We start from the raw sequence: 19,602 nt of genomic DNA on the forward strand, positions 1-19,602 counted from the left end.
AGCTGGAAATAAATAGAGAGACTAATTGATGTTCCTTTGTAATGAAAAACCCCAAAGACATGACCAAGTACACCTAACGCTCAAGTGGTAGTAGAAGTAAATATTTTTTGTAATCAGAGGCTGCACATGCTCTACACTAGGAAGACACCACAGAAAGCATACTTTTGAACCTGTTAGTATTCCTAATTAACCAATATGATGCCTACAGTATAAGACAAATCCTACACTATGATACACCTATGCATCTGTTTGGAACTCACCATGCCTTTGTTGAGCTGAGCTGAAAGGGAGTGATTGCAGCACAATGGGGAAGATCAAAGAAAGGTTAAATAACAGGTGAGGATAAAAAACTTGAGAGACAGTCTGAGACAAAATCCAAGGCAAGGTCAAAGCCAGAAGTGAGTTTTGAGTAACCAGGAGTAACACAAAGCCAAAGTCAAATTAAAATGATATCTTAATTACTCAGTGGTAGTGAGGTAGGAATGTGTTAATTGGGGGGCAAGAAGCACTTCTGAGATTGTCTTCGAACAGCACCCATGGGTGTTGCTGTAGCAACCTGGGCCCACGAGCCTTCACTCGCATGTGTGTTACACCCAGCTCTTAATTGAGACCACTGCTAAATCAAAAATCAATCACACTTTTCTCACGCAGATACAGTAATGAATCAAATAAAAATATATTGGTTATTTCAATGTTATATGACATGCACTTGTAAAAAAAACTGCAGCTCCAGCAGCAATTAATAAATGACCATGACCAAGTTAAGCAATATATTATCCAATATTATTATTGTACCAGTCCATCTTCCTGCCATGTCCTTAGACAAAGGCGTTAGGTCTCCAGGGAGGCACTGGTTAACTGAGGGACTATGTATACCTACTCAAGCTGCAAAAAATTTTGCCTTGAGGAAAACTTGGAATTATAATATCTTGAAAAACAAAGACAAAATAGATTAAATTACATTTATTCTTTTATCCATCCTTTTTCTAACTGCTCTGTCAAGTTCTGGGTCTTGGAACATTTATTCTTCTAACATTTTAATCTTTTATTTAACATGGTCCTTACAAAATAGCTTTTTTCTCAAATTTTATTACAGGCCCGGATTGACCAAAACTTTACAGTTACTGCAAGAGGAAAAGGGCAAGGGACCTTGACGGTAAGTGTTTTTTCCCCATTTGATTTTTCCTATTTTAAAAGCTTACTTGAACTATTTTCTCAAAATCTAAGACATTGCTTTCAGAAAGATTTTATGTACCTGTCTATTGGTGCTAGCATAATAGCATCATAATAAGAAGGTAGTACTGTATAAAGAGGTTTGAAAACATCAAACGTTTTGTACATTTTACATGAAGTGAAGCACAGCATAACTGTAGGCTTGGACATCTGAGTGGCTATACATATATCAATTTATTACACAATATATAATGCTACTGCCCTTAACTGCTTGAGCACAGCAGATTGAGGCTGTGCGCTGGATACAAGAGCAGGCAAAGTAACTGGTAAGCAATGACCTGATGCAGAGAGCAAACACAGTAGAAAAACACAATCTTAATTCCAGAGACTTCTCAAAAAACAAGAAGGGGTCATTGCCTGGTGAACTCAATGATAGACAATTCTGCTGGTTGCTTGTGTGATTCTAGAGTAATTTCCAGCATTCCAGTGGGAGTGGGTATGACTCTATATATAACATACAGGAAACTGCTCTTAAATAACAGGAAATGCCTTTCAACACTCTTGTCATCCTTTCTATATACAGATGCAGCCATTCAAAGTGCACAGCACAGACACGTACCGGAGGTAATTGGCTACGGCCTTGCGCATTGTGACACGCGATGATGCAAAAGACCGCGGTACGTGATTGGTTGACCGACAGGGGCACTCGTGGTGCGTTGGTCGGTCATAGAAAGATTTAAATGTCTTTACTGTGCCCGTTTTAGTATTGAATATTTATATGGAATTTTACCACTGAAGGGAAATCTTAGTAGCTGAGCATAAAAAGAATAGGAGCATACTGTAACGCGTGTGAAGGCCATAAATGATATTAATTTTGGAACAAAAACATACAGTATTACAGTATATGGCTGGTCTCGGTACTTTAAAGAAAAAATACACACCAGTATTCCATTTCTCCCTAAACATTTTAAGCATTGAAGTCTTTAACATGTGAAATAGCGTTTTAAAAAGTGGTAGTTTTAAGCTTTTCTGCTAATATCATATGGAATTGCGTACCTAAAGAAATTAATAACGATATAATTATATTCGTGTACTGCAACAGGGCTGTGTAGGGCTGTTTCACCTCTCTCTTCATGTGACTTCCCTAGTAGCCTACTGGTTTACGTACCTGTTTAGTAACCCACAGGTTGTATGTTCAAATCCAGCTGGCATCCTGACTTTTCTTTTAACAAACATTTCTTTGAAAAAATAGAATAGCAATATTATGGACAATTAATTGACTTTTTATATTTCTAAATATCACAACATGATCGAATTTAAGTCATTTTTAATAACAACGAATAGTCACCTTCTTTCCTTCTGACAACTGTCCCTGCTTCTGCTTCCTGCTTCTATCGTGTGTGTTTTTTTCAATACATTTTAGAAAAGTGTAATCTATACTAAAAAGCTGTACACCACCTGCTATATAGATACATATTGTAATACTTTCGGGTTCGGATAGGACGGACACAAGAACTCAGACTTGTGGAGTTAAAGCAAGTAAAAGCCTTTATTTTTCTTCTCCATCGCCACCTGCCAGCCCGGCTCTCCTGCACCCCCGACCAGAGACACATAGCCCCCGCCTACCAACAGCGCGAGAGAGAGAGAGAGAGAGAAACACCCAGGGGTTCAGAACACCCAGGGGTCCAGTTACATGACTTTGGGGCTGAGTTTCGAAAGCTTAACCTATCAGTAAGACAGCAAAGACATTTTTCTGAGAAAGTTTAGCCTTTGTCACTAAGAAACCACTAAATAAAGACATACATATAGAAATGGATAATTAATTGACTTTTATATTTCTAAATATCACAACATGTTCGAATCCAAGTCATTTTTAATAACAATGGGTAAACTGGGTAAACTATCACAAAGCTTTAGAGAACTTACCATTTTTATTATCAACAAATTGTAAATATGATGTTTACATTGGCGTTATTATTTTTTCACTTGAGTGTATGGAGGACTGTGAGAGCAGACCCCCCCCTTAAGCTGTGCAAATGATTGTTTACATTTTTATTAAGAAATGGAGGCTGTATGCATTACAATATAAACATTTACTGTCAAACTTTAAATCAACAGTTGATTTAAAGACGATCTGTCAAAGTGCAATGAAATACAATTTAAACTGCATTACAGCAGCACAATGTGCTTTTTCATCGTGTGTCTCTCTCTGGTCGGGGCGCGGGAGAGCTCGCTGGCAGGTGGTGACGGAAAGAAATAAAATAAAGGCAGCTTTTAACTCCGCAAGTCACACACCAATACTCCATTTCTCCCTAAACATTTTAAGCACCAAAGTCCTTCATGTGTTTTTCATCACTCTCTGCGGGAGTGCTGGCTGTGACGAATTAAACCGGTTTCACAGGTATTTTCAAGTGGTCGAGTCTTCAGCGGGAGGGGGGGACAAGCTGCCCAGCCAACAAAAAGTAACACCCACCACAGCATTTCGTTGATCTAACTAACAAGGATGGGACATTAGCTAGCCAATATAATAAAGGAATAACTTTTTTGTTTATTTCTTTAGCACATTTATTTGAACATTTCCGTCGATTGTACAAGCACTGAAAAACTGTTCAATCCCTAGTTCGTCGGGCATTTTATTTTACTATAACAGATATAAAAACTCCCTTGCTTTTAACAGAGCGTTTCATGATTTCTAACAACGAAAATCATTTAAACTGCGACACTTTTATCATTCAACGAGAGCTCAAAATATCACAAGGTTCCTCAAGAGATCATCAAAGACAGCAGAAAAAGATATGTGTATAAGATACTGTCCATGGGAATCCAAGCTTTTTTATCTACACTAAGAAGTAGTCTTTAAAATTTCTTCACTACACAGTGAAGTCAAAATTCTGGGATGTGCCTATATTAGTACGCTGGGCAAATGTTCCGAGGTCAAATTCTTCCAGCACAGGGGTACCTTTAAAGTGGAGACGACGGCACCAAAATTTTTTGGCATGCATAAAAAACAGCAATTCTGTCAGTAAGCCCTAAATGAATTAATAGCAAACATGGTTTACATAAAAGACAATTTTCCAAGAAAGTTTAGCCTTTGTCACTAATGAAACTACTAAATAAAGACATAAATACAGAAATCTTAAGATTTTTAAAATACAAGACTTTGCTAAAATGTATTTAAAAATAAAAACGATTACAAACGCCAGCGGAGAGAGAGAGTGCTTACTTTGTCAGCACCCAGACAAAAATACAATGTTTTTAATCATTCTTAATCAGATGGTGAGAGTAAAGGGGGAGCGATAAGGTTGAAGGTGAGGAAAAAGAAGTGAAAGAGGGGGAAGCTTAATTGACTAGAACAGGGGATGTTGGTTTTGCATAAGGGGTGGGACTATGGAAATTAGGTCTATTTGGGAATGTGGAGTTACATGTTCTGGCTGTTTGTGAATTATCGTTGTTGAATATGGAGTGTTGAGGTATTGATTTTGTGTAATGCTTTATGTTGAAAATTGAGATGGATTTTGTTTATGATAAAGAGGATAAACTGGGATGGGAGGAGGGTTTGGTTTTGCATAAGGGGCGGGGTTATGATAATTGGAAGAATTTGAGAGAGTTTGCGGGCTGTTTTTGGTTTGTATTTCGAATAATTCGTACAAGATATTGAGATTTGTTGATAATTGGAGGACGGTTTTGCTTTAATGGTTTGATATATTTTATTTTGTATTGTGGCTGTTATCTATGTTTTTGTTTGGTATTATGTTTATATGGTTGTTTTTGTTGGTTGGTCGTTATTATGGTTATTATGTTTATTTTGTCATTTTTGATTGTTGGATGTAATAATCAAAAGAGAGAGAGAGCGAGCGAGCGAGCGCCTTCTTTTTACTTTTGTAGCCAAAGGGCCTTGCAGATCAGATTCCCTTCCTCCTACGGAAAGACAGACATGTTTTCATAGTTTAGAAGTCGCTATTCAGATTCAGGTGAGCAGCCCCTAGATAAAACATCAACTTTATTTAAACTCCAACGAAAGTATTAATGGTTTTTAATTACCGTCCCCTTATGGAACATGCCACCAGCCATCTGCATTGAACGATTAAAAATAAAAACAATTATGACTGGCACTCCTGTAGCTTTTTCACGAAACCTCCTTTTTCATGAAACCTCCAACAGAGCTGTTCAACCGGTTTTTATCGGGCACCTCTTATGTCAGGCATAAGCGATAAATATACTGTATTTAGCTGAAAAGCTGTACAACGCAAGAAATTTCGATACACTTGGAGGTTTTGTGAAAAAGCACATTGTGCTGCTGTAATAGTTTAAAATAATTAAAAGTCTAAACAGTATCAGCTTATTTATGGGTTGCAATTTTAAAAAAAATCCAAAACCGCACTCAAAATGCAATTTAGTGCTTTCTGGCAAGAGGAGACACCCAAATTAATAGTGTAACATGCTACTGTTTGTGCATGAACATAGTTACTGTATACTGTTATTTCTTTAGATGCGCGATTCCATGTTTTTTTTTTAATCCATGGCGGGACCGGGAGTCTATATTGTCCAAATCAATTGTTGATGTAAAGTTTGACAGTAAATGTTTATATTGAAACGCATACTGTACAGCCTCTATTTCTCTATAAAAATCTAAAAGATCGTTTGCGCAGCCTAAGAGGGGGGCGAATGCACTACAATAGATTAGCATACTGTAGAGGAAAACAGTATAGGCATCGTTGATATGAGGACTTTTGAAACCAAATTTCCCAATTTTAATATGTGCTTTTCTATATTTATCGTCAATTAATTGTCCATAATATTACTATTCTATTTTTTCAAAGAAATGTTTGTTAAAAGAAAAAGTCATGGTGCTGGCTGGATTTGAGCCAACGTGGGGGATTACTAATCCAGCACCTAAACCACCATGCTACCAGAACACTCACATGAAGTGTGGTGAAACAGCGTATACTATTCTTGTGTTGCAGTACATGAATATAATTATATTGTTATTAATTTCTTTAGATATGCGATTCCACATTATATTCCCTATTAATCAAATTCTAAAAGTATGCTTGTTGACTCCGGTATCGAGCGTATTCGCGGAAAAGCTTAAAACTATCACTTTTTATACACACGTTATTTCACATGTTAGTTAAAGATTTTGATGCTTAAAATGTTTAGGGAGAAATGGAATACTGGTGTGTATTTTTTCTTTAAAGTACCGAGACCAGCCATATACAGTTTACATACTGTAATACTGCATGTATGTTCCAAAATTAATAGCGTTTATGGCCTTCACACACGTTATGCTCCTATTCTTTTTATGCTCAGCTACTAAGATTTCACTTCAGTGGTAAAATTCCATATAAATATTCAATACTTAAACGGGCACAGTAAAGACATTAAATATACATATACATACTGTATACAGTACACTTTACATACAGTAATATGTTTATGTTCCTAAATCAATATCTTTTATAAGCATGTGAAAGGCATGGTGAATCGGAGATTCTCAAAAATTACTGTACTATGTGTGATTGGAAACAAATGCGTGATTGGATCAACGAAATGCTGTGGTGTTACTTTAACAAAGACGGTCAATGAAAAAAATAATGTGGTCCAGGGCAATACTTTGAGTTTACAGCTTGTCCAAGGTCATTAATTATAAATACCATTAGTAATATCTTCGATAAAGACTTTGATGGCGACAGCTGAAACATGAGAGGTTGGGTTTTATTAGCTCCACCTTGCGGAAATTCAGAATACTATTATTTTACTTGCGGTACCATGTGGTAGTATGCGGAACTATGCGAGAATTTAAGGTATTAATACCATAACTTGCGGTACACTGCGTCAAGCGCACCGCAAAATAATGCGGTATCGCCCGCTTGTTTTGAATGGCTGCATCTGTACTTTCAGTATTCTACGTGTTTTCATATTGTAATGCTCCCATCCCATTCCTGTCTGCTACGATTTATAAATAATTCCTAAAGCACTGAGCATGATATCACCATATCCCTTGCGAATGATGATTGATCTAGTAACAGAGATTCAATGTAACATTTTGTTAAATTTCAGTTCTTCTGTGTCTTTTAATTTTGCCAATGTCTGTGAGAGAAGGGAAAACAAAATGATTTTCTAACCAAAAAATAAACTGATGACAATATATATATATAGGTTTTTTTAGTTTCATTTGTTGCTTAACTGAGAACTAATTTCATAATCTTTGTAAGGTGATGACTTTGTACAATGCTTTGCCTGAGGAAAAGATAACAACTTGCAAGAACTTTGAACTGGATGTGAAAATTGAGCATTTGCAAAATGGTACTTTATTTTCCTGCTTTTTATCTTTATTAAGAAAAAAACACATATCAGATTTAACAGAAATTAAATAAGAAACAAGTTGCGGTAGTTAACTTTTCTGTTTGCATTTTCTGTTTGTGGTACCTGCTTACATATCAGTAATTATGTCCTTAAAGCTAGTAATATTGCCAGTACTGGACCTAATTCATTAAACAGTGGTAGTCCTTTCTGAAGAGATGACTGTCATCCGTTAATCTGTAGCATCTAATATTCTCTTCACATCATCCTATGTAAAGTAAGGATTTCCCCAAGGGGCAGTTTCTATATCAGTAGCATTTAAATAATTTATGTTACATTGGTTGTTGGGGCAGCACAGTGTCACAGTGGCTAGCATTACTGCCTCAAAGTTCTGGGTTCAATTTCAATCAGTGGTGCAATCTGTGCGGAGTTTGTACAGATGCAGCCATTCAAAGTGCGCGTTACAGACACATACCGGAGGTAATTGGCTACGGCGTCGCGCAATGTGACGCAAGATAACGCGCGGTACCGCGGTACGTGATTGGTTGACCGACAGGGGCACTCGTGGTCCGTTGGTCTGTCGTAGAAAGACTTACAGTAAACGTCTTTGCTGTGCCCGTTTTAGATATTGAATTTTACCACTGAAGGGAAATCTTAGTAGCTGAGCATAAAAAGAATAGGAGCATACTGTAATGCGTGTGAAGGCCATAAACGATATTAATTTTGGAACATAAACATACAGTATATGGCTGGTCTTGGTATTGTAAAGAAAAAATACACACCAGTAATCCATTTCTCCCTAAACATTTTAAGCATCGAAGTCTTTAACTAAAGAGATACCGGAGTCAACAAGCATACTTTTAGAATTTGATTAAAAGGGAATATAATATGGAATCGCGTATGTAACGAAATTAATAACGATATAATTATATTCATGTACCGCAACACAACAATAGTACACGCTGTACATTGTCTGTCGATAATGTTTCTGTAGTGCTTTTTCAGCACTCTGCATGTGAGTGCGCCGGTGGCGCTGTGGGTTAGGTTCCTGACTCCCATGTCATATGGTCTGTGATTGAATCCCATGGAACTATGACTTTATTTTTTAACAAACATTTCTTCGAATAAATGAAACGTTTCCCTTGGTCAGAGATTAAATAAAACCTCACTCGCACCAAACAAATTTATATTTCTAAATATCACAACATGATCGGATTTAAGTCTTTTTAATAACAATGAATAGTCACCTATGCGTTACAAAATAAACATTTATATTGATTTGAATCGCGTTTTGATTTAAATCGTAAACACGTGTTTAAATATATGTGTTTAAAGGCGATATATAAAAGCGCTGATTCTTATGGAATGTGTTCCGCTGGGGATTCAAAAATTTTTTTTTTAATCGCGTATCTAAGGAAAATAGCAGTATAACTTTGTTCATGCACATCATTATACAGTATCTCATTTTGTATTTCTATAAAAAAAAATCGTTTGCCCAGCCACTATTGTTGTTATTGTTTTTATCCTGTAAAGCGCTTTGAGGAGCACAGCTTTTTCACCACTTAGATTACTTTTTGACACCATCCTTACACAAAGCAGAAACTCATTGTATTTTCCGATGACATACTGTACAAGTGCAAAGATTACAGATTTTAATCGTCTTTTTTCTGAACCAGGGAAAATCTGATCATGTTTCTCTATAACAATAATAAAAAACTTTATTTTACATATCACCTTTAAAAGTGGCATCTCAAAACAATACAGTAGATGTAAACCACAGATTACAAGGTAAATACCCAGACAAACGCAAACGCGTTTTTAATAAAATGCTTTCATTCATTCAACAGAGAGAGAGCGTAAAACCTGGGTGTAACAGCTGTTCCTTTTTCTGATCACTCGCTCTCTGAGATACATGGGAATCCAGGCTTTTTTATCAACGCTTTCTTTTCCGTATACCAGATCTTATGGAACCACTTCAGAAGGGTGTCAGCCAGTCAGATTCCAGGAATCGGTACTTTAAAGGAAAAATACACACAATGGTATTCCATTTCTCCCTAAACATTTTAAGCATCAAAGTATTTAACTAACATGTGAAATAGCGTGTGAAAAAGTGGTAGTTTTAAGCTTTTCTGCTAATATAATATTGAATCGCGTATCTAAAGAATTTAATAACGATATGATTATATTCGTGTACTGCGACAGGGCTGTGTAGGGCTGTTTCGCCTCTCTCTTCATGCGACTGTACCAAGAAGAGGATTTCTTTCTATTCGAAACGTGTATTTTAAAAGTTTAAGAAGTAAAAACCTTACAGCGTACACAGATTTCTAAACTGATCAGGATTGTTATCTTTGTCTTATGCATAATAATGTTCACTGCTCTGTCCAGCAAATTAATAATAAACTTTATTTTATATAGCGTTTTAAACGAATAAGTAATTAGATTGCTCATAAACCTAATCACTTGCTTTTTCTTATTATTTAGGCTCAGATTTCAACTATAGATCGTATTATTAATAACCATAATAACAACCAACCAACAAAAACAACCATATAAACATAATACCAACCAAAAACATAGATAACAACCACAATACAAAATCAAATATATCAAACCATTATACTCTCGCAAATTCCTCCAAATATCATAATCCCGCCCTTTATGCAAAACCAAACCCTCCTCCCATCCCAGTTTATCCTCTTTATCATAAACAAAATCCACCTCAATTTTCAACAAAAAGCATTGCACAAAATCAATACCTCAACACTCCATACTCAACAACGATAATTCACAAACAGCCAGAACATGTAACTCCACATTCCCAAACAGACCTTATTTCCATAGCCCCGCCCCATATGCAAAACCAACATCCCTCCCCTGTTCTCTCTCTCCCCTGGCGTTTGTAATCGTTTTTATTTTCAAATAAATTTTAGCAAAGTCATGTATTTTAAAAATCTTAAGATTTTTATATTTATGTCTTTATTTAGTGGTTTCATTAGTGACAAAGGCTAAATTTTCTTGGAAAAATGTCTTTTATGTAAACCATGTTTGCTATTAATTCATTCAGGGCTAAATTATGTTCATTGTCTTCAAATGAAAGAAGGGTTCCTTTCGCCGTGGTCGGGTTGAAATTAGAAGCTTGCCACGCCCAGACTGTTACACCAACGTATTAGCATGTTAAAGTGATTTCATTGAGGAGCCTAGCCTTTCTTAACTAGCACTGTACTTACTGGGTTTTTGAGGGGGGAGAGGTGTCTTTCGCTGTGAAACCAGTTTTATTCGTCACAGCCAGCACTCCTGCAGAGAGGGGGGTTGTACTTGCAGTGTATACAGTAGATGGGAAAGCCAGAGCCGACCTCTACGCCACCCACGTGTTATGCTCTTCCTTAATGTCTAAGCCGGAACACATCATTATATCTCATTTTGTATTTCTTAAAAAAAAATAGTTTGCCCAGCCTAACAGTATTGTTGTTATTGTTTTTAACCTGTAAAGCGCTTTGAGGAGCCACCTTTAAAGGCGCCATATACAATAAAGTTCATTATTATTACTATTTTTAATTTGCTGGACAGAGAGGTGAATATTATTACACAGAAGACAAAGAAAGCGATTTACGTTGCATTGTGCATTGTGCTGCTGTAATACAGTTTTAAATAATTAAAAGTCTAAACAGTATCAGCTTTGTTTATGGGTTTTAAATAAAGGTGATTTAAACGCGCTTTAAATCAATATAAATGTTTATATTGTTACGCCTAGGTGACTATTCATTGTTATTAAAATGACTTGAATTCGAACATGTTGTGATATTTAGAAATATAAATTTGTTTGGTGCGAGTGAGGCTTTTTTCCCCCAACAACTTTTCAGAGGAGCTATAAATATTTTAAATAAATACACATAGTATTGCTCATAAGGTCTGCTATTTGAGGTCCAGTTATTTAGATGCATACATCTTATTTTACCTCAGCTTTTCAGCTGAGATACACAGATCATACATAAACAATGCAGTAAAAAAATGTCTCATCAAGTATTTAATCATTAGGTATAACAGTTTCCCTTTAGGCCTCTGAAAACACCACCTTCTACCTTGTGAATACCAGTACCTCCTAATTGTCTAAAGGCTTTATTTAAAATTGTTTTTAAAAAAACTGATGTGCTGGAACAGTACAATTAAACACGCTCTGCAGAAAAGGGGATGGTTGTTAGGTCAGCTTCAGTTTTACGCGTACTGTACACATTTGATTTCATTAAAATTATGAGGTACCCTGTATCTGCAGGACTCAAGAGGCTCTCAGTCATGTCACTTTGCAGTTGATGTCTCCTAGAGGTTCCTAGATTCTTATTGTAAATAAAAGGAACAACATACAGTGGGACTTTTTCAAAAACGGGGAACAAATTTCAACATCCGACTGCACCGAGCACACAAATATTGGTTCTAGGCTCCTGAATCACCTTTGGTCCCTGGATCATTGCTTTTAACCATTTACACAAGGTTTTTACTGTAAAGCACTTTCACAGCTCAACATAAATGGACTTTCTGGGGCACAGGCTTTAAAGGAGCTTTTTAAAAAAAATAGACTTTGCCTTTCCTGTTATAAGCTATTCTTTTAGCATATGACAAGCATGCCCTTATTATGGCGATATCCTCCTAAACATTGGAGAAATAACTTTAGAAGTTCAATTAAAACAGAAATGCTTCAAATCACTTGGGATACAACAAAAAAGTGGTGTATTATAAAGTGTGTTAAAAATGTAGCTAGTTTGTTTTCATACCTTAGATTATAATAAAACCTCACCATTTAACACCAACAGGTGTTTTCTTGAAGTCTGCTAGCTTCAAAGTTTATGGTTTGGCTTTTGTGTATAATGATAGTGAACTGCATTGGAAATGTAGGAAAGTAAGCATTAATAAGCAGGAAAATTAAACCAAGAAACACCTAAAGTACTGGACTATATTGCAGATAAACTACCAATCTACCTTTTAAGCCTGTACAACCTGCAGAACTCCAGCTTTAATTGATTGGACTCAACAGCCTAAGTTTTAAGGTTATCCTTACAAGTGTGGAAAAGCATGGGCATAATGTTGCAGCCTTCACTGTTGTTTTAGAAGTTGTTTTTTCCAGCTGTACATGAACATTTCTGTCTTGAGTCTTTCTTAACAATATGGTGTAAACAGTGTCTGGTTTCTACTGTTATCATTATTTCATTACTGAAGTAGCCTTTTGATATTTGCACAGTAATTTTTGTTGTTATGGCTGTTTTCATATTCGTAGTTTTCTTCTGTTAAAACTTAAAATCTCTCGCATTAAATTGGCTACAAATGCAAGAATTCAACCAGATATTCTTACTTGTAAAATGTCTACTATTGCATTGCAGTTAGTTAATGTAGTTAGTCCATAGTCAGCAATCTAAACTTTATTGTTAAGCTTTAATGATTGATGTTGTACAAGTAACCTTTAGAAATACTATAGTACTTCACAAATGCTTTGTGTGTTTGGAAATCTTTTGAGTAAAAGCCTTATAAATAGGTTTAGTTTTTACAGGACATCACAAAGAAATAGGATGGTATAATTCTTATAATTGCTTAGTGATTGTATTTGGAAGATTATGGACTAAACAGACTTCAGGGATGCCAGTGGATCATTGTGCTATTTGGAATTATTCCAAAAATCAAGTGACCTCTTTGCTGTAGTATCTTTAGTATTATTTATTTAGTATTAATAAAGAATAGATTTATTAAAGTCGTGCGATGTGTAAGCGGGATATGTAAAATAATGTAAAATAAAGTTTTTTATTATTGTTATAGAGAAACATGATCAGATTTTCCCTGGTTCAGAAAAAAGACGATTCAAATCTGTAATCTTTTCACTTGCATGTCATCGGACATTAACGAGTACAACCCCCCTCTCTGCCGGAGTGCTGGCTGTGACGAATTAAACCGGTTTCACAGGTATTTTCAAAGTAGGAAGTACAGTGTTAACTAGTAGCTAGGCTCCTCAATGAAATCGCTTTAACATGCTAATGCGTTGGTGTAACAGTCCGGGCGTGGCAAGCTTCCAATGTCAACTCGACTCGATTGGAAGACAATGAACGTATTTTAGCCCTAAATGAATTAATAGCAAACATGGTTTACATAAAAGACATTTTTCCAAGAAAGCTTATAATAATACGATCTATAGTTGAAATCTGAGCCTAAATATAAAGGAAAAGCATTTTCAGAGAGCAATCACGCTGTGTTTCTGTAGAAAAAGCGATTAGGTTTATGAGCAATCTAATTACCTATTCGCTTAAAACGCTATATAAAATAAAGTTTATTTAAAGATGAATGATAAGTGTCGCAGTTTAAATAATTTTCGTAGTAGGGCTTGGACAAATTCCAAGTGCATTTTTGCAATTTACGTTGCATTGTCCAATGTGCTGTTGTAATACAGTTTAGAATACAGTAAGTCTAAACTGTATCAGCTTTATTTATGGGTTGCAATTTAGAAAAAGTCAAAAACCGCACTCAAAATGCAATTTAGAGCTTTCTGGCAAGAGGAGACACCCAAATTAATAATGTAACATGCCACTGTTTGTGCATGAACAAAGTTATACTGCAATTTTCCTTAGATAAATAAATTTTTTGAATCCCCAGCGGAACACATTCCATAAGAATCAGCGCTTTTATACAGTATATCGCCTTTAAACACATATATTTAAACGCGTTTATGATTTAAATCAAAACGCGATTCAAATCAATATAAATGTTTATTTTGTAATGCATAGGTGACTATTCATTGTTATTAAAAAGACTTAAATTTGATCATGTTGTGATATTTAGAAATATAAATTTGTTTGGTGCGAGTGAGGTTTTATTTAATCTCTGACCAAGGGAAACGTTTCATTTTTTCAAAGAAATGTTTGTTAAAAAATAGTCATAGTTACATTGGATTCAATCACAGACCATGTGACATGGGAGTCAGGAAACTAACACACAGCGCCACCAGCGCGGTCACTTAGGGCTGAAAAAGCACTACAGAAACATTATCGACGGACAATGTACAGATTTGATAAAGCTATAAAATAATGTAATTAGGCACAGAACAAGTTTACAGCACAGTACAATAATAAATGCTGACCATGACTTTAGAAGCATAAATTACCTTACACTCAATTTAAACACAAGCTGTCTTTAGCCCTCTAAGCTGGTTCATACAGAAATGTAGAGAACCAGGCTCAGAACACACAGCTTCATTAGCGAATACATATGCAGGACAACTAGAGAAGACGTTTTACAGAGGATGGATTTTTAGAAACATCCCATCAGTGACATCACTGAAGTCAACTCCTAGGTACTGTAACTGTCGTGTGGATAGTTTCACAAGAATCAGACAAAGGTTTAAGCATCGCTTGTTCTAGATAAAACTGCAAAAAAAAAAACAACAACCCATAATGTACTTCTTTGCGGTTCTGTTTGCCCAAATCATATATTCACAACGTGAAATTAGAAAATAATATTACGTAACCAAAATCCGCAATATGGAAACAGAACCTGTGTAATTGTTGACAGATGATGTACTCGTAACATTTTTACAAGACTTCTTATCAGTTGCTCAAAAGTAATTTGACCGTATGAAATGCATAATATAAACCTAGAAACATATACGTGAGCAGTATTTACGTAGTATCGGTGTCAAGACATACCTCTCAAATACTGTAAATCAATTTAAAAATATCTCAAGACCGATTCTGGTCATAATGAAACCATGTTTCGTGTATGTTTTCTTTAAAGTACCGAGACTAGCCATATACTGTATGTTTATGTTCTAAAATTAATATCGTTTATGGCCTTCACACGCGTTGCAGTATGCTCCTATTCTTTTTATGCTCAGGCACTAAGATTTCCCTTCAGTGGTAAAATTCCATATAAATATTCAATACTTAAACGGGCACAGTTAAAACATTAAATATACATATACATACTGTATACAGTACAGTTTGCATACGGTAATATGTTTATGTTCCTAAATCAATCTCTTTCATGAGCATGTGAAAGGCATGGTGAATCGATTCTCAAAAATTACTGTACTTTGCATGATTGGAAAAAAATGCGTGATTGCGAAATGCTGTGGTGTTACTTTTACAAAGACGGTCAATGAAAAAAAGAATGTGGACCAGGGCAATACTTTGAGTTTACAGCTTGTTCAAGGTCATTTATTATTAATACTATTAGTAATATCTTCATTAAAGACTTTGATGCCTACAGCTCAAACATGAGAGGTTGAGCTTTATTAGCTCCACCTTGCGGAAATTCCGGATACTATTATTTTGCTAGCGGTATTTACCGGTAACTTGCGGTATTTACCGGTAACTCGCGGTAGACTGCGTACAGCATACCGGAAAATAATGCGGTATCACCCTCGCATGTTGAATGGCTGCATCTGTACTAAGGTTTAAGCAACTTAGTAGATTGTTACTTATTATACAGGAAATAATATTGTCACTACCTCATAAATTTATGCATCTGTGCCCTGGAAAATTATTTTAATATTTAACTAAGATTAAGTTCTGGTCACAGCACATTTCTTAATAAATTTCATTAAAACTATTTTATTAATAAAAATGGCATTTATTAATAAATCACTTGAATGTGTATCTTTATCTGTAGCTGTATTACAGAGCCTTTAGTATGCAATTGTGAACATTCAGATTTCCTGGGGACTGAAGAGAACTGAAATTAAGGAAATACATTTAAATGGAGTGTAAGTCTTTAATGTCTTTTGCCTTTAGTCTAGATGTCAATTGACTAGATTTGTTGTATTTGTATACTATACCGCATTTCTTTAAGCAACGCGGAAAATGCTGGTGCTGTTATACCTGTTTTAGACTGGCTATAGTGTTGTGAGACCAAGCCAAGTTGGTGGAAACCTGCAGACTGAGGAACCTGAAGCAGCTGACAGTTTCCACAACCCATTGATTCTTATTTATGTGTGACTCCCTCTGGGTTTCCTGAAGTTCACAATGAGTTCTTTTGTCTTGCTGACATTCAGGGCAGGATTGTTGTCAAGGCACCATCTGGTAAGATGGTCCACCTCACTCCTGTATGAGGACTCATTGATGTTGCTGATCACCCTGATAATTGTGGTGTCATCTGTAAACTTAATAATGTGGTTGTATCTGTAAGTGACGGCCATAGGTGAACAAGGAGTACAGCCTAGGACTGAGACAGCAGTTTTGGGGACTTTCAGTAAAATAGAAGACATAGCAGTCTCTCAAGTCACACTGAGTATTGATGCCACAGTGAAAGTAGTTGATCTTACAGTCCAATTGCACATTTGCAAGCAGGATTCTGGGGAACGTAAGCCATCAGGCTTGCTGCCGGAGCCTGCTAACATGCCGCTTGCATTACCCCGCTTCCTCTTGCGTTCATGTCCCTGTTTGCTTTGTGTTTGAGAATAAAAGATGTGTACTTTTGATTCCACTGAAGTCAGATCTGAAGCTCTAAACCTGAGGTCCAGTAGTATTCATCAGTCATAAGTGATGGTCGCATATGTATTTTTTGTATTAGACATAACATGAAAACAAACAACATAAATGAGAGAGCTACACACGCAACACTGTCCCTTCTCTGTCCTGTAACTGTGGTCTAATAATAAAAGTCCTGAAACAGCTGGAGAGTGCCAAATGTCTTTGAGATGGAACAGGTGGCTCATCCTAGTTGATAGCAAGGTTGTGTAGGACTGCACATGCCACAGTGATGATGCTGGCTTTTAACAGACTCGTACTCAGATCAAATCAGAGGCAACCAAAAATGCTCTTTTAAAATTCCAAAGGCTCACAGGATCAGAGGAACAGTAATAAACTGAAATGACCTGAAAACATCTGTTACAGAAGCCTCATAAATTTACCTTTTGAGAGCTATAAATATAAAGCCATTAAATATAAATGTATATAAATATAAATCCAAAAAGTAATACTAATTCTGTTTGAGAAATAGAATTGCTAACGCTATTGGACATTAGTTGGTGCTTTTTGTAACAATTTGCTAACTCTCCTATAAGGAATATGCAGTACATAAATGATCTACCTACTTGAACATATGCAGCACATGCCTTTGTCATTGTTCAGCATACCTGTAACTTACTTATCTTACTTACTAACTCAAACAAAGAAGATCCACAAAAATAAATTAAAGAAAACTCTTAGAGTCCAACAAATTCAGACCCTGAAAGTGCTTAAGAATTACAACATTTATAGTATTGCTGTTATACTGCAATCGTGCCCATACAGCGTTTTTCGGCTAGTGGTTGCCTTGGGAAACTGTTACATTTACTGTTACAAGGGCTCACAGTTTTCCAGGGCTTGCTGCATAGACCAGACCCTCTTCAAGTGATCTGCTTTAACAATTATTCCATTTGCTACTTAATTACTCAATTTCTCTATTTAAAGCCGGAGCCCTGATTCGACGGCACTCCATCATTGTCCTTTTCACTCCCTTTTAGTTTTCACATCTCCACTTTTTTTTTGCCCTGTCTTCACTCTTCTGGACTTTGGTTCCTTGGGCAGATGCCTCAGCAGCCTCTTCAGGTGGATGTACTGGTTTCTGAAGCCCATCTGCACCCCTGTCTTTGGTTCTCGATGACAGGATTCTGCTCTGAAATCAATTTCCCATTATCCCTCAGGGCTGACTTCACTCAGCACTATATTCTCTGTTCCAGTTCCTGACTGCACGGTGACCTCAGACCTCTGCCCTGGATTCCCTGGAATTTCCTCTGCTGGCTTCCCATGCCCGTGGTTCCATCACACATCCAGAAGGCAGCTTTCACCATCCAGGACCCCAGGGCTCTCCCTATGCAGCTCTGCATCTTCTTTCCCGTTCCACTCCATTCCAGGATTTTACTGTACACTGCGGTCCTACTTCTCCATTCCAGTTCCACTCGACTCCTAGATTTCTCTGTGTACCGCAGCATTTGATCCAACCTGCACACAGGCATCTGGTCTTCACCCTGGGAACCCTGGACTTCTTCTCTGCTGGCCTCCCATCTCCATGGTTCCAACCTACATCCAGGAGGCAGCTTCCGCCATCCAGGACCCCAGGACTCACCCCTGCAGCCCTGCGCCCATTCCAGTTCTGACTGCTTGTTGCCTCCTGGACTCCAATTATGGGAACCCTGGACTCTTCCCGGCTTGTCTCATTCTCTAGTGGTTCTGTCTGTATTCAGGAGGCAACTTCTGTTGTCCAGAACCCCAGGGCTCTGTCCGTGCAGTCCCCTCACCTCTTGCTCATGGCCCAGTTTTGTTCCATAGAGTCCAATCACTTGCACTTTTTATTTTCTCTGTCCACTTTCCACCCGCCCTTCTGGCTCTTTTCTGTTCCTCACCCTCCTGGCTCTTGAGCTGTTTTGATTCTTATCTTTTTCTCTTTCTTTCTCTAGTTTCCTTCCAGTGTTCCAGTTGAGCCTTCTGTTCCATCCTGGGGAGCCTGGCATCCTGTGTCTGCAATGTCTGGAAAACATTTCTGTTAGCCTGACCTCCCTGAGGAGTTTTGTTACTGGGCTCTGACTACTCCACTTCTTGCAGCTGTACTGACGTAGGGCTCTGAGAGATGAGAAGGATTTGGATGGATCTTTGCCTCCTGTCCTTAGCAGATGTCTCCCCCAGCTGGTCCACAGGACACCTTGGTGTCCGATTCCATTTGCACCCAGGAGCCTCAGAGAGTGAACCTGGCAGACCGTGCTCAGTACAAGCCTGGTCTCAAAGGAGACCTCCCACCTCCCTTCTGGGCTCTCTGACTGGACTGGAGCTGAGGGTCCCAGATTCTGATGAGCAGGCTGAGATGAGCAGTCTGATTTGGATCTGGCACTTTGCTGTCTCAGCCTCTCTCCTTGATCTCCAGGAATGCAGACAGCTGGCAACTCCTGGACTGTTTCCCTTCTTTTCCTGGTTTCTTTTCCTGATGATTGGCTGGTGTCTTTCCTGTTCCACCGACCAGTTCTGTTTTTTTTCCATTTGTCTTCTCATTACTGACCAGCCTTAGCTGTTCTAATGCCTTCCAGCCAGTAATTAATCATTCTTTTATTACATTTCTGTTTTCACTTTCCTTTTCTCACAGAACATCCCAGCCCTCAATTAGTAGGGTCTATACATAAAACTT

The 19,602-nt window shown here is 37.2% G+C and overlaps 1 pseudogene; it reads left to right on the plus strand.

Annotated features, from left to right (window-relative positions):
- LOC148820909 (complement C3-like) overlaps positions 1-19,240 on the plus strand; it is a 136,030-nt pseudogene extending 116,790 nt beyond the window's left edge.
- Positions 19,241-19,602: the final 362 nt, after the last annotated feature.

The sequence above is a fragment of the Atractosteus spatula genome, chromosome 14, assembly GCF_055471065.1.
Source record: "Atractosteus spatula isolate fAtrSpa1 chromosome 14, fAtrSpa1.hap1, whole genome shotgun sequence".
Lineage (NCBI taxonomy): Eukaryota > Metazoa > Chordata > Actinopteri > Semionotiformes > Lepisosteidae > Atractosteus > Atractosteus spatula.